Consider the following 16,059-nt stretch of genomic DNA (forward strand, 5'->3'; position numbering starts at 1 on the left):
ATCAGCGCCCAGGCTTGCTAGGTTAAAGCCACACATCTCACCTGCAGCATAGGTGCACCCCACATAACATAAAGTCCTGAGCTCTCAGTCTGACAATGAAAAAGTGAAGAGAGGGAACCACTGTGGCCTGGACTATTTAAAGTGATGCTATTTAAGAGACAGAAACTGAACATGAAAGTTGCTTCTGTTTTATTTTGTTCTAAGCAGAGCTATTTTAGTAATACAAAACTGATGGCTGGGTGGTAAAAATTAATTGCTGGATGGGAAAATCATGCTCCTACATGTGTTACTATGCCTGCTAGGTTCAGAGAAAGTCAGTAATTTTATTTGAAACACTGTGCATGTATAGAAGTATAGGAAAAGGAGGGATATTCATCCAGTACTGGGTACTTCCAGGTATGAGCCAATGGCTCCATGGATCGATAATCTGAAATGGAAAATGTTATCAAATGCTCAGTTCCTTTAAAAGCTGTGCAATTATTTTTTTGAAGCCACTGTCATGCATTGGTGTGCCGTGCTTTCCGCCTGACAGCCCTGGACTGCTCTTGATCGGAGACGGTACCTCTGGCCACCCCGAGCTGTGATGTGGTGGCCATGGGCTGCTGCTCTGAGGTGGCCCAGCTGGCTGATCGTCCCAAGGGCCATGCTAAGATGCACTAAATTCACATGAAAGAGGTTCTTGAAATGCTTTTCAGCCTGAGTCATATACGGGCCAACCTGCCGATTATTTGTATCTGCTTAGGCAATATACTGACAGCTCTGAAAGATCCTTTGTTGGCTGAAGTCACTTTTTCAATATAAATTTTAAGTGTGCTCAGCTGTTAGCCTTTAAGATCCCCTTTTAACAGACTCAAATTCAGTTGCATTATACAGCTGGGTATAGAGGCCGTTCAGGCAGGAAACTAATTCCCCACTTCTGGTTCCTTGCAGCTTAAGCGGACAGGTAATGAGGCACAGCTGAGGCCTTCTTAGGCACACAGGGATATGCAATACAAAAGAGAGGCACAGAAGGAGAGGGGGCTGCTTTGTTTGAGCCAGAGGCCAGGATTTTATTTATTTATTTGTTTTTAGGTAAGTAGTGTTTTTATTGCTGGTTCTAAAACAGTATCAGAGAAGTTTTAGAAGCCTGTTCTCTGGTGCTGTCCTATGCTTCCTTCTTTAGCTTAGTGAGACCTTCCAGTAATCAAACACCTGTAGCACCAGGATAGAAGTGCCGATAGAGAGAAGCTGGCTTCCTGCCTCCTTAGGGCTGGCTGTGGTGCTTATGTGGCAGAACCTGATCAGAGAGGTGTGTGAAGCTCCACTGCCATATTCCAGCAGAGACCTGGTCTCAGGGAAACAACCCAGCTCTGCGTGTCAACCTGCCATGCTGAACGATGTGTGGAGCCTGAGCTCGTGTGGGCAGGTAGGCAATGGGTTTTTGAAGCTGAATTAGTTAAGAGTGATGGGGCAGGAGGCCTTAAGTTGTGCTGTAGATGTTTAGGTTGGATATGAGAAAAACTTTCTTCACTGAAAGGGTTGTGAAATATTGGAACAGGCTGCCCAGGAAAGTAGTTGAGTCCCCATCCCTGGGGGTCTTCAAAAAATACGTAGAACCGAGTGACATGGCTTAACGGTGGACTTGGCAGTGCTAGGTTAAAGGCTGGGCTGTGTGACCTTAGAGGTCTCTTCTAACCTGAATGATTCTATAATGCTCTGTCAATGCAATGTGACTCTGGAAAGAGAGGGAGAGCTAATAGCTGCGGTCCCTGAGATGCTTGGGAAAGGCAGCGAGCAAAGGTGCTCTTCTGCCCTGGTGGAGGCTTATTGCAGTGGTGCTGGGTGAAGGAAGGTGCTGTACTCTCTGCACATCTCTGGCAAATCCAGCAGCCAGAAGGGCTCTGAGCCTACGTTGTGCTTACCCTGGGAGCAGCCTCTATCCACCTAGCAAGAGAATAAGGTGACTTAGCACCTTCTGCAGCTCTGCTTTGCTTTTGCTAAAGCCAAGCACCCTGCATCTTGCATGGTGGTACTCATCCACTTCCTGACAGAGCACTCTTTGTTTGTGGCTCTCCTTTGACTAACAGGTGTCTGAATTAGTCCCTGAGGTCATTTTACCTTTTTCAACTATGCTGCAAGCCTGGGATCAAAAAAGCAGGTAAATGCAGTGCCACTACAGCAAGACATTTTGTCATGAAGTTGTCCCTGAAGTTTATCTTGGGAATGTATTTCCTTGGCAGCAAGATCAGTTTGTAAGAGTTGGAAGATGTAACTCTGTTCTTTGTTAGCTTTTCTCTCCCTGCTTTGTTGTTTCCTTTGCAGCAAAACAGGACATGTCATCAAGACCACAAGAGCAAGTGTTGTCTCTGAGGTGCTTCAATTCTCTGCATCTAACCGCAGCCGGAGCTACCTTTAATACCATCAAAGAGCTTGGGCAGCTGGGGAGAAAGGAAAGGGGTGTGGGTGCTGTGAGGTTCTTCACAGCTGGGGGAAAAGAAAATACCAGAGGCTATTAAAAGGAAGTCTGTACTTAATACCCTGTGGGTTCAAGTGGTTTAACTTCTTGCTTTTTTATATCTGTGAAAGAAAGTGTACAAGACTTTTAAATGGTGGATTTTATAGTGGTTTGCATCAATATTTAACAGGAAAACCCTTGTTTGCATACTGATATTTGATTGTGTAACACTATAAATGTTTTTGTTAATATGTGTTCCCATTCTTGGCTTGAGACATTGCTTTCCACCCCTCTTGGCTTCTGAGCTAATTAGAGAGGGAACCCCTGGTGTGTTTAAAAAACAAGTGAAAACCAACAGCCCTTCTTTAAGAGAATGGAGAAAGATACTGGGACATTAGCAAAGCATGGGAAGAAGCATTTTAGAGGGTGTTAAAGCACCTAGTAATAGGCTAGGGCCAGCAAGGAAGATCATAAAATTAATGCAGGGCTTATATGGCTAGAAAGAAATTGAAGAGGTGATTTGATCCATGTGTCTCCTATGAAAAACAATCTGGTATACCTGAATCTAGACCATCCCAGGAGTTAAGTGCTTGGCTAACCTGTTCCTGAAGGCTCCAGCTGATGGCATAATCCACACAGTCTGTTGTAAAGCTGAACTTTCCTTGTAACTGGTCTCACCTGACGCTATGCCAAAAATGCAAAATGTGACTAGGTGTGACAGGCAAGGCAGCTTCTTTGGGGAATATCAGTGGTATGGTTTGGCCCGGAATGGGGAACCTTGAGGATACTGCTGCCTGAGAGGAGGCAAACTCGTAACAAAACCTCTGTAGAGTTGGTAGCAATGCAAGAGTTGTTATGAAAAGGAAAGTATTCATGTTCAATTTGCATTTAATAAGAAAATATAATTCCTAAAACTGTCAGGAGTGTGGAGCAGATAAATGAGTTGTGGAGGGGCTTGATGTTGTCAGAGTCAAGGGACAGACTGATTCTATAGTGGACATCATAGTGAGAAAGAGGATGTGCTCCCATGGCTGGACAATGAAAAACAAACGGACAGCTGTGCTCTTACATCTCATTGGCAGTGTTTGAATCTCTGGAGCTTTCTATATGTATGTATGGACACATGTGGGTGCAGATGCACACTCCACCTTCCACCCTGAGCCTATTCCTATCAAATATTCATCAGAGGAAGATTTTCATCTGCACATTTTACATTATTCAAGTTTAGGAGTATGTCGTCTTGCCTACAGGATTTAGATACCAGGGATAAAACAGAAGCCTCTTTAATTTTCTACATTTAGGATTTCTGCTTCATTAAAAATTCTTTTGAAGATTAGTCTTAATGATAGATCTTTTAACTTGGAGTCTTTCTCCCAGGAAAAATATGCTCACAGCAGAAAACAGATGAACCCACTCCCGAGAAATCTGTGCAGTTTGACCATCAGCCATGGGTGGGTAACATAGGTAGCTCTTTTCAACGTTTGCCTTACTCCAAAGGGCCTGCACTTAACCCCAGTGTGTAATAGATTGCTGCTGCTTCCATGTGTTCCCCCAGGATTAAAATAGGAGCATTCTCCTCGGAGGAATTCCTTCTGCTGCACTGAAACAGAACAGAGAATACTGAGCCAGTCTGAACTAAGTTTTAAACTGTTAATATTCAGTACTTGTTTTTACATGCCAAAACTTGATTTTTGTTATAGAACATGACTTTTCAGAGACTGCAAAGCACCTAATGTTTGGCTTAGATGCTAAGGATGCTTCCCTTCCTCTGAAAGGCAGGTGTGCTATTCACTGCCATAAAACTTGAATTTAGATCTAGGGTCAGACAATAGATGGTCCCAAATTTACTGAGAAACATGGTGCTACTCTTGGCATTTTATAAAGGAGCATGCAGAGATTTTTGGAGAGGTTAAACTCAGCTATCATGTTTGATTACTTGTTAGCAAACAAACCAGGATGTTTGGCATAAACGACAACAGTTATAGTAGCCATGTACACAAAGGGCTCGGATTTTGTCACTTCTCATGCTCTTCTTTGCCAAAAGAGTATCATTGGGTGAGTGATATATAACCTGGTGCACAGCTTCCTCTCTACTGAAGTTGGTAGAGTAAGGCTGCGTTATATTGGTTACTGGTACTTGTTACCAAAAATCCCAAATGAGACAGGCTTGGTTCTGAACACAGCCTGGTTCCCAAGGACATAGACTTTGGCTGGCACTGGGGATGGTGCTTGGCACCTTCCTTTTCGTTTGCTTTCTTTTAAAAAAAAAAATAAATCACTATTTCTGGCTTCTGGGGGAAACAAATCTGAAGCACATCACTCTTGGATAGGAAACAGATGGATAATTACATTGCTGCTTTTTCAAAGATCACTTGCCATGAGGACCCCCCTGGGGGAAAGATGGGCAGCCTTGCTTTACAGACTGCTCTGAGGAGCTCTTGGGTTATTCTCTTAGTGCTTAGCAAAATTTCTCTAACTTTATCTGCTTATGTTGGAGTCTGCTGTGATTATATCCCAGTGGTTTTGCATTATCAAATCTTACTCTAGTTTAGCAGAAGCACTGAAAAGATATAAGCTAGTCAAGTGTTTTTAACATTCAGTAGTTAAAGCAGACTGAGGTGTGGTTCTTTTTTTTTGATCTGAAGAAAATGAAAGCTGTTAGAGCAATGTTTATTTTAAGCTACAAGCAAAAGGTATGAGCTTAGATGCTCTTAAGCTATCTGTCTGCACATCTTGTGGACAAGCTCCAGGAAGACAAAGAGCTCTGAGCCTCAGTGGCCATCATTAAATCTCCCCTCATAATGTGTCTACCCTACCTGTGTATTTGTCCGAGGTTTGGGAGCTGGTGTTCTGAACATATGTGTATATGTAGTAAGAGTTGTCCAGATTCTTTCTATATTCTGTAACTCTCTGTGCAGTAGATTTTCTTGGTACCAAGATCTCAGCATGAAAGAAGAGTTAAATTCCCATAGTGGCAGGAAAAATAAACCTTGAGCACACCACAGAGGTCCTCCTTTGTGAGCAACATTTCAAGTTGTGCTGCTGAGAGCTGATGACAAGCTAGCCTTAAGACACCTGATGTGGTAATGCCCAAAAGCTGCCAAAGCTTCTTCAAACAGGCAGGCTTCTGCCGTGGAAGAGCTCCAAAAGCTCCTTGCCTTTGTCTCTCTTAATCAGAGCGAACTGGAGGTGAGCAGCACCACACAGCTGCCTTGTATGCCATGGGCCAATTAGTGAATGGAGACAGCAAAGTGCCCCAGGTGAAGCTAGCCTTTCAACGAGGATGAAATCTAGAGTTAAATAAAAAGATTAAACAGGTGGTATAAAAATAGTTTAGGCAGGACTCATCTTGTTGATCATCAGATGTCTGCAGTGGAGAATCACAGGTGGTCAGCCAGGCCTGCAGATTTGCAGGATGCTTGCAGTAGAAGGTCCCTGGGAGCTGGATGTCTCCTGCAGAAGAAAACACAGCATCCCCTGCCCGTGCAGCACAGACTCTCTAAAGCCTTGGCAGTAGAGCTGGAAGCACCCCAGCACCACTGGGATGTGTGGGAGGGGGTGAAAACAATGAAGCAGCTTCTGATGGTTTAATTTCCATTAGGTCTTTCATGAAAGGACTTCAGTATGCTTTACACTGAGGTTGGAACAGACTGCTGTTAATTAAATAATTAGCTGTTTAAAATGTATTTATTAAGGCTTAACAGCCAGGCCACAGATATGTATCACTTACAGAGCCACAATATCTGCAATAAATGTTTTTCACCCCATAATCAAATACGGTTTAATTAGGCAATGCTGGGAGAACAGTTGCAATAAATAGTGGGTAAGACTTGCCTTTATAATTGAGATTTAATCAGCCAGCTCTTGTATGTTCATTGAATAATTGATTATTCTGCGCATTTATCAAGGATTAAAACTCAGTGGTAGACATGCAAATCTCCTTGTATTAAATACATCTGAAATTCTCAAATACCATTTAATGCATATTAACGTTCTGATCCAATCTAAATGGCAAACACATTGGAGATATCGCCTCTGATGTAGGCTGTTTTATTGCTGTTTATCACTTTTTTTCTAAATTTAACTGTTTCTGTTTGTTGCTTTAGAAGTAGTTGTAGGAGATGGACAGAAACATAGGAAGGGGAAGTGAAATGGAGATAGCTTGCTCATTCCAGGAACGTGCAAGATGCTATCTAGGATGGGACAGCAGGAAATATTTTTATGTTGGCTGCCAGTGAGCAGACTAAACCAACTGAAGCAGCCAAACAGATTGGAAGTGGTAACTCTCCACACAATGTTTTAGTGTTTGTTGCATCCAACAAGCATGTAAAATGTCCATGCATAGTCTTTGTAGCTCCTAAAAAAAAAAAATAAAAAAATGCATGTGGGTGAACAGTGCTGGGGTTATCCAAGAACCAGCACAAAGTGTGTCCCACTGGCTAGCTGCAGCTTTTGCTGCAAAGCCTGGGAGAAACAAACAACCCTGGGGCTGCCAGTGGACACTCTCCAAGAAAATCAAGTTTCCTTACTGAAGGCATGTTAGACTTTTTTTTTTTGCTGAAGTTTAAGGATGGAGTAAGAATGAGAAGGAACATGAAATTGTGGTTACTGGTTACACCAATTGTGGTTACTGGTTACACCAAGAGTAGGGCACAAGCCTGCACCTTGGTGAATCCCCTTTTGCTTTTATATCTCGTGCAGATCGTAGAGTGTCACAGTCAGTGCTGGAAGCACGGGAGGTGCCTCAGCTTCTGGGAAGCAAACTGATTTGTCACAAGTGTGGAACACCGCAAGCTTATAGGTTCTGTAAAAGCTTAGCTGTTAGTTAGCAGAGCACTGGTAACAACAGGTTAGTATTTAATTCCTCTGCAGTCAAAGGCTCGGACATCAATGATACATGCTGGACAGTGAGGGCAGGAGCAAGCGTGTAGCCTGAAGATCTCAGGGCAAGGCCAGTATGCAAGGCTGATTTGTGTTACCAGTTGTTTGTGGCATCAGTGCTCTTCAGCAAAAAAAAAAAAAAAAAAAAAAACAACAAAAAAACCACAAACTTGTAGACTCCAAAACATTTTCAAGTGGGGTGAGACCCTTGATTAGTGAAGTGAAACCGATAAAGGTAGCGTATGTTCCTTCCATCTTCTGCAGTCGTGCTGGAGAGCATGTCTTCTACATCTGCCCTCTGAGCCCCGTGTCCACAGCCTGAGAACCACTTTTCCAAATTTAAGACTAATGAACCAAATGGCTGCTGTGCATGTAGACTGCCTGCTTTATTTTCTGCTTTGTGAACCGTTCCTTGCTAGCTGCAACTTGAACACAAGAGGGTGGTATTTCTTCAGGAATTTGTTGCGGGGAGAACGGGCTTGTAGAGAAATGTGCTCAATGGGAGAAAATAACCATATCTTGTTTTCTTAAAAATCGGTAGTGCCAGCCTTGCTCTTGTTTGGCATTTGTTACCTGCAGCAGGGCTGTGGTCCAGTGCTGGGTGTGCCCTGGGACATGCTGTTTGAGCTACTGCTCATCCCTGAGCAAACCCGCTGCCTGGGATGCTACAAAACCACTTAATCTGACCAACAGCAACTTTTCTTCAGGGTTTCCCTCCCGAGGACCCCTTCCTTCCTCTACTTCCAGAGGTGCAAGCTGTTGCTGTGTCTCTGGGGGCTGTGGCCATTCCTTCCGTGCGTGAGTCTCATTTGTGGTGCACAAATGCCTGGGTGCCCATTGCTGACTGCACTGCCTTTAAGTGCTTGGGAAGTACAGAGGAGAAGCTGTTTCAGCCCCAGGCAGGGATTACGGTTCCTGATTGCCTATGGAACAGTGTTGAGAGAAGAGCTGTCTTCAGGATCAGCATATCCTGTTCCTGCAGATCAGCTCTCGCGTTCCCCAGGGCAGTCTCACCTGCAGCGTGCTGGTTTGGGGATGTAGGTCTCAGAGGCTGGGGGCACTGGTGGCTCTGCTGCTGAATTCTGGCTGATTTCCCAAACTGGAGAGAGGATTTGGGCAAGTCCCCATGTCAGCAAGGGTAATGCTAACTCTCTCCCTGCTCTGTACACTGTCAGGCAGATGTAGATTTGGGATCATCTCCCTGACTTGCCATTTGCCTCCTCTGTCTCATAGCTGTGCCCTGGACCAGGCAGTGTCTCAGCCTCTGGCAGCAGCATGGTGATGAGCTGAATCTCTGAAATGACAGGCCAGGCCCTCAGAGAGGCTGCTGGATGCCTTGCTGGATATGTAATCCCTGCGCTTGGAACCCGCGTGAGACAATGCAAAGCGAATTGCTGCAGACTAAATATACGGTCAGGATGTGTTGGGAGTTGGCAGCGCAGCTGGTTGGGGTAGCCAGGGAAGGAGGAGGGAAATGGTCAGCTTTCTCTTTCTATTGCACTGGATGATGCTCGGGGTCCTTTAAAAGACTTTAACATGGTTTTGGAAAGGAAGAGCTGGAGGAGACTCAGCCACAAAAAGCTGGATGAAGGCTGAAGGGCGCAACGTGCCTGGGAACTGTGAGAAGGGATCAGCATCCAGCTCCGATCAGAGGATGAATTTGGGAGCAGATTGTTTCACAGCAGCTCAGAACAGGGCTCTGGCACCTCCTATGAACTGGGGGGAGATGGACTTCTGCTGTGACCCACTCCACGATCACAGCTCACGCGTGATCCTTTGTATGAGCTGTGCTGCATGCGGGCAGCTGGCTGAGGCACGGGTTGTCCTTCTGAGAAGAACACAACCAAAATAAAGATCAGTTGTCTTGCCTGGTTTACTGTAACTAATTGCTAATGTTGTTGCAGTGGAAAGGAGACTTTAAAACTGAATTGGAGCTTTGTATTTTAACTGACTTACTTCTATATTTCACCTGGCTCACTCAGAAATTAGAATGGACTTTGCTTTTTTCTGTTCATAATCATTTTCTGGCCCTTTGCCCAGACCAGAAGAGCCCCAAGCTCTCCCATACTGAATGCTGGCTGGAGTTGAGGCCAAACTGTACTGTACAACTGTATAAAGTGTTCTGCTTTGAATAAGGAGACAGCTGTAATGATGACTGACCTGTTCTTTTACTGTTCCTCAAACTGGAAAGTCCAACGTGATAACACTTGAAAATCTTCATTTTTGTTATTGGGTAGCACTTCTTATGGTAAGTAATGATAAAAAGGGAAAATAAGAATTCTTATGAGTATTTTGAAGACAAATACCCACCTGAACATTTTGGTTCTGCAACATTTGAGAAGATGTGTGACATGTTGAATGAGGTCTAAATGTTGAAGTGGCTTCTCCAGCTGAGCATCCTGCCTGTAGGCAGTGGTAGCAAAGGAGATCCCCCATGAGTTGTGCTGGTTGTACTCATCCTTTTCCTGTTAAGTGAAGAAAGTGCTTTGGCTCAGAGCTTATTCACGAAATGAACCTGTGTTTGATCACCTTTGTCCTCACCCTGCAGGTAGAGAGAGTATGTCAACAGATCATACTTTAGAGCTTCAAAGGTAGGGTGCAGCTTCTGGAGCACTGCTCAGCTGCCTAATAAGTTCCCTGTAAAGATCACTTTGTTTGCTAGGCATTTATCCATCCTGGAAAAAGGCTTGTGGGACACTCCCTGCTCAAATCCACACCATCCATAGGCACAGCAACTCCACTGCCAAACCCTCTATAGAAGGAGAGAGCAGGCAGGTAAATCATGCTCCACTGGTGCAGCAAGGGCATGGAAACAACTGTGTATGATCAGCAGGCAAACCTTAGGGATAGTCTTAAAACACCACGGGTCAGCTGGTCTAAGTCACCTCTTCTAAAGTCCCTGGAGCTGTGCAGGCTTTCATCACCTGAGACTTGAGTTCTGCGTTCAGATGAAACGTTCCCAAGGTGGCCCTGCTCTGGCTCTGCTGCCTGCTGACCTGGACTTTCTTCTAAGCATATCTCGCTATCTCAAAATCGGTAGGCATGTATGCCTCCTTCTGCTGTGGAGTTAGAGGGCACCGCCTTCTGTGCTGACAGCTCTTCCCTGCCCCTTTGTGGGGCTGCGGGCAGGACCTGGGGCACAAAGGACCTTGTGTGCTGGCTTGCTGCCCATAAGATGGGGTCTGTGCTGTGCTGGGAGCTGTGTGGCTCAGCAAACTGGTAAAGTGTGCTGTAGGTGAGGTGGTAATAGCAGCGATTGCGATGTTCCTTACGTTACAGCTTTCATTAAGCTATCAGCCTGTTTATCTATAGCTCAATGTATTAGCCTGTTGGAGCATATTGAGTAACCAGTTATAAATGGTAGGCTTTGCTGATGTTGGCATTTCTGGTGTTGAAATCTTATGCTAGTGCTATTCTGCTCATGTTGATGCATGTTCACATGTGTGGTTTGGTCTCCCTCACACACACAAGTTTAACTTCTGAAGGAGGGACACCTCCTGTGTAAATATGCACTGTGCTTAAAATGAATGTGTTTTTACAGGGCTGTTTCCCTTTCATAAGTGAACAGGACCATGCTTGCAGCTGTAAATAATTTTACACCTTTCTTTCTTGTTTGCAGTCTCCCTGTGTAGGATAGAAATAATAAACAGATACGTTATCTCCCTAAATGGCTAAGGGAGCAACAAGAAGGCTTCAAAACCATTAAAAAATATAATGCCTTGATCCTATTTTTTAGCAAAGCTGCTAAATAATGAGCCCTCCTTGCTGTTCCTGGTACAGTACCTAGACATGCCATAAAGCAATTCCAGCTTCAGCCAGTAGTTTGGGGTATATAGTAGTTTATTATTCTTTTGCTGTTTTTATCCGACAGTGATGGATCAACCCAGGAAAACCAGGGAGTAGAGGGAAAGGGGATTAAGATCTTAGCCTCACCAGCTTCTTCTGTGTTTTATCCCCATGGGCAAGTGCTGATGAGCATTCCCCGTTTTGTTTCTACCCTGATTAAACTAAGAAACCAAACCAAAGGATGCAGGAGAAAAGGGTTAAAGGATTAGGAGATGGTCTTTGAACTGCCATGTGGCAAGGTAATGAGGCATGAATTATTAAAATTATTTCAATTACAACTGGCAGCCACACAGACTGCTTTTGCATTGCCTTCCTTTCTGTAAGAAGACAGATTTGCTACTGCTTGTGGTTTCTTGGAAAAGAGACACTTGTCCAGAAATGTTAGGTGTACACACAATGTAATTTGGGCTAAACTGCATTTGTGGGTAGATAAATTGAAGTGTCAATGAAATGGGCATGGTTCAGCAGCAAGACAATTACTGCCTGAAAACCTATGGGGATGGATTGCTGTCATGTTGATGGAAGGCTGTAGGTATTAGTGGCCTCCAATACCTGTATCAGAACAGTGAGCTGTAAGGCACCGGTCATACATCGCTAATGATAACTAAACAGCTTTTGGCTTTGGGAAGCGATGGAAGGAGCAGTATTTTCATACTCTATATTCTTCTGTGCATAGCTTGCTCAACAACTGAGCTTTGGGTGCATTGAATGCAGATTTGTAGACAGTGCTTGGACTACTTGTGCTTTTCTGCTGGGAAGTCAGGCATCACACTGGTAGCTGCCTTTTCCATATTTCCTTGTGATGTAAGTGCCTGTAGAAATGTAAATATTACCAGGCACAGCTCCATCTAGCGACTGCTAAGAACTTTGCACTAAAGCCTGTGTTTCGGGTCAGAATGGACAATGATCTGAGGTCTTGGCTCCTCTGGCCACAAAACCCAATCAGCACGAGTAAGGCTTGCAAGGTTTGCTACAGAAGAAAAATGTAGAGGTGATCTGGTGAAATCAGAACTTGATGAATGTTTCAGAATGATTTATTTAACGGGTTTTAATTTATTTTTGGTACTTGTGAATTGCGGGTGGGGTGAGTGGGTAGGGAAGAAGTGAATCTATCAGGGGCTCAGATCGCAGTGAAATCAGAGGTATCCTAAAGCTGTATCTCTAGCAGTTTAGCCAAACCGTTCCTTTCCGCTACTCTTCTCCATACCAAGGCTGTGCTTGTCCTCAGAATTCATCCACACTCCATCCTGAAAGATGACAGTTGAAGGCTACTGCCATGTGAATGTACCTTGGTGCTTTTTACTTTCTGTACTTTTTATCTTAATAGGGAGAGAAAGCAAAAAAGTAGCATTACGGGTTGACTTTGGCACACACAGATGAACTCATCAGGAAAGGAGCAGTGGGCAGCACTGGACGCAGTTAATAGATTGAAGCTCTGACCCCATTGCAACCACGGAGTTTGTAGGGGAGCATCTGATGTATGGGGCAGCCAAGAGCGGACAAGACAGTAGCACAAAAACCTGAGCGAAAATTAATCCTTCAGGCAGGGAAACAGTTGCATGAAGGCAGCCGCCGTGCCAGACTGCCAAGCCTGGAAGGGGAGCAGGGCTGTGGGCCAGGCTGGGAGCTCGCTGGGCGAGCAATGAATGGGAAACCTCCGCGGGGTCCGGCTGGGGCCATTGTTCACAGTCACGGCAGGCAGCCTTCGGCCCCGCTCCTCTCGGAAATATGAGTTATTAAAATGTAACAACAGCAGGAAGGCGCTTGCACTAGGGCTTACACAATATCCCTTTTATAGTTCCTGGTTTTTCCCCCCCTCCTTGGAGCGGAGCCGCTTTCCTTAGGCCAAGGGTGAGAGGAGGGTTTGTTCGTGCCGTGACCCTGCCAGCAGGTGACCATTTCTGCAGCTACTCCGCCGAGTTTCCCTCTGCAGCCTGGGTGGAAATGGAGGCCAGGCTCCCCCTGGGGTTTCTGGATGACAACTTTTTCCAATCTGTTCAGCGCGACCTCATCTCAGGAGCCGAGGAGAGGTGTGGGGGGATGAGGAAGGAGCAGGCATTCCTTGCTGCTACATTCACGTAGTTCCTGGCACCGGCCAGCTCAGCAAGCTCCTCCTGAAACCGCTCCAGACTCTGAAATCATTTCTATTAGGAAACCATTCATGCTCTAGCTAGAGCCCTAGGTGACTCTTTAAAGCCCCAAATTGCTAAAACGCTGTCAGCGGTCAGGAGCCTGATGCTGCCTGGCTTACTTTGGCAGAGCCGTGGCTGGGCTGCAGTGAGACCCGAGTCCTCTGCTCTCAGGCAGTGCTGTCCCCGCACAATTTTGTGCTTCCTGCTGGGTAGTACAGAGCTGGAATCCAGCTCTATTTTCTTAGTTACCCTTAATGCTATCCCTGTCCCCCTCGCTGTGACAAAGGCTGTTTTTTGCAGCGTGGCTTTGCTTGCTCACTTCACCAGTGCTGCCATCAGATAGGGACTGTCTGCAGAGCATCAGTGTCAGTGCTGAAATAATAAAAATGGCCAGTTCATCAAGTTGAGGAAATCTTCAAGGTGAAAATAGATATTTAGACTCCAAGGGACTGCCACGTGTGGGGACGTGGAGGACCTGGTGCCTGACAAGCCTCCTGCTGCCTGCGGCACTGGTACGCGCTCCCTCCGCCCTCCCTCTCAGCTCTGTTTTCAAGTCCCCCTGTGAGACGGATGTGTTAGCCCAGTCATGCTGTTACCTGCTGAACTGCAGCGGGCTTGTTTCAGTGCGTAAATTACCTCTCTGCTTGTCTTGCTCAAGTGATGATTCATTTTGATTGATCAGCTCTGAGCTGGGCGTGAAGGCAGCTCGGGCTGCTTCCCTGCTGGCACTGCTGTGCTCTGGATGAAGCTGGGTTTTACCCTTTAAAGCCACTGCGTGTTGCAGCTCCTCTGCCTGGTGATTTGCTCCTGTCACTGTTAATTGGGAAAATCCCTTAGGCCTTTCTGGAGCTTTCTATCAGTTTTGGTACCCAGCTAGTGTGGAAATTTGGACTAAGTGTGAGCTTAGGGCTTGCTCATTGTATGAGGTGGCTGGAAATGAGTGTAGTGGTTCTGAGAGGTCGGTCTGTCTGCCTTAAGTCTTGTGTGGGAATTTTAGTCTCTGCTAGCAGATGGCAAAACATCCTTTTAAATTCAGGAGTAAATGTATAGATGGAAGATAAAGAGCAATGGAAAACAGAGCTGTGCAAGTGTAAGAACAGTGTAACAAATAATTGTTAGCAAGCACGGAGGAGACAAGGTGTAAGTGATGGATAATGCTGGGTGACAGTATATCACAGAGAAGCCTATACCAGTTTCCAGGAACACTGAGAGTAATATGTGTAATAACGGTCCAGGACTGCAATTCCAGCCCTAGGTTTAAAACGCTGCTGTCTGTAGCTCTTTTGTGTGTCCATTTCCCCACCTGTGAAGCTGTATAATAGTTATTTCCTCCCAGAAGAGCTGCAAATGCTGGCTAGAAGTTACAGTATGTTACAGCATTAAGGAAACGGTGGCTATTATTAATCACTCCTTATATTTTTTCAACATTCTGCATAAATAAATTTTGTTTGTTTTGGTTTTTAAAACTTGGAATCCATGGCTGGACCAAATTAGAGCTGGAAGCTGAGAGGTGCAAGGAAAGACATCCAAAATGCTGCTCAGTTTGCTCTGTATGGGACAGAACTGCTGAGGCTGCATCACTTGCAGCTCTCGAGCCTGGTGCCAGCATACAGAATTCCCTCCTTACAGCTTTTCCATTTTGCGTGCCAAGTATCCAGCTCCTCAGTCTGTTATAAATCTTCCCTAATTCTGTAATTGCTTTGGTAGTGATTATAGGCAGACTCTTGTTGATCCTTCTGTGGTTTTCCTTTATCCACATTTTCTGTGGGCTTTTTTTATTGTTGTTGATTCTTTTTTCCAGTTCCTTTTCTCCCTTTTTCCAGTTCTAGCAGGCCCCATGGCTCCAGTCCAGTGTCTTCCCTCCAAGCGACAGGCAGAGCCCCTCTACATCTGGGTCTGCCTTTCCAGTACGAGCCTTCGGGGGAAGGGGCACCTTGTGCCTCTCCTACGCTCACAAATACGGGAAGCAAACATGTAAGTTCATGCTTTTAAGAACATGCTCTGAATCAAACTGGGAGCTGCATTCAGCGATGGATTTAGAAGTTGTGGCAGGCAGACAATTAAGTGTAGCTTTAAGCATGATTGTACCGTTCTCTAAATACCCGTGGATATCTCTCAACATAAGCAGTTACAGCAACAGCAAAGTGGTTGGGCCTGGCTTGAGCTTGGCACACATTCAGGCTGCAGGCAGGTCGGCTGCTGCTCCGAGGACAGGTTGGAGTAGGCAATGCCCTGCAATGGTCTCTGCCCTGCAGCAGATTCGTCCCATGCTTGCTTCAGCACAGCAGGGACCAGCAAACCTCACTATTCAAAACCCTAGCACTCCTTTTCTCCCTCCCTGGGGATGTAGGCTCACTTGAGTAAAATACATTTGCGTAAACATACCCGATAATCCAGCCTGACCAAGTGCAGGCATTGTGGTGAGCCCCTGCCCTGGTTCATGTGTGATGCTTTGATAAAAATCAGTGATATTCTCACTTGGTGGCAAGATCCAGATCTCTTGTGAACGCGGTTGATGCAAAGCTACGGTTCCTGCTTCGTTCCTGTAGTTTCAGCGAGAACTCGGACCATAAAAGCCATAAAACTGGGTTGTACATTTGTGGAAAATGGATTAAGCTTTGAGGGGTTTGAGAGTTTGACTTTGACCTGTTTTTGTTTTTCAAACTTACAGCTTGTTTCAGAAGTGCTCAGCTGGCATTTCTGAAAGCAGCTGAGGGATTTCAGTGGTTATTAAGGGGGATATTCCTGTAGGTCAGCTCAGGAAGC

The 16,059-nt window shown here is 45.3% G+C and overlaps 1 long non-coding RNA gene across 1 annotated transcript; it reads left to right on the top strand.

Annotated features, from left to right (window-relative positions):
- Positions 1-930: 930 nt before the first annotated feature.
- On the top strand, positions 931-10,698 carry LOC310883846. Its single transcript, XR_014573888.1, has 5 exons — positions 931-1,071; positions 1,163-1,405; positions 2,067-2,137; positions 2,302-8,113; positions 8,549-10,698. It is a non-coding gene; the product is annotated as an uncharacterized lncRNA (long non-coding RNA).
- Positions 10,699-16,059: the final 5,361 nt, after the last annotated feature.

Source organism: Anser anser (assembly GCF_964211835.1).
Source record: "Anser anser genome assembly, chromosome: 19".
NCBI classification, from domain to species: Eukaryota; Metazoa; Chordata; class Aves; order Anseriformes; family Anatidae; genus Anser; species Anser anser.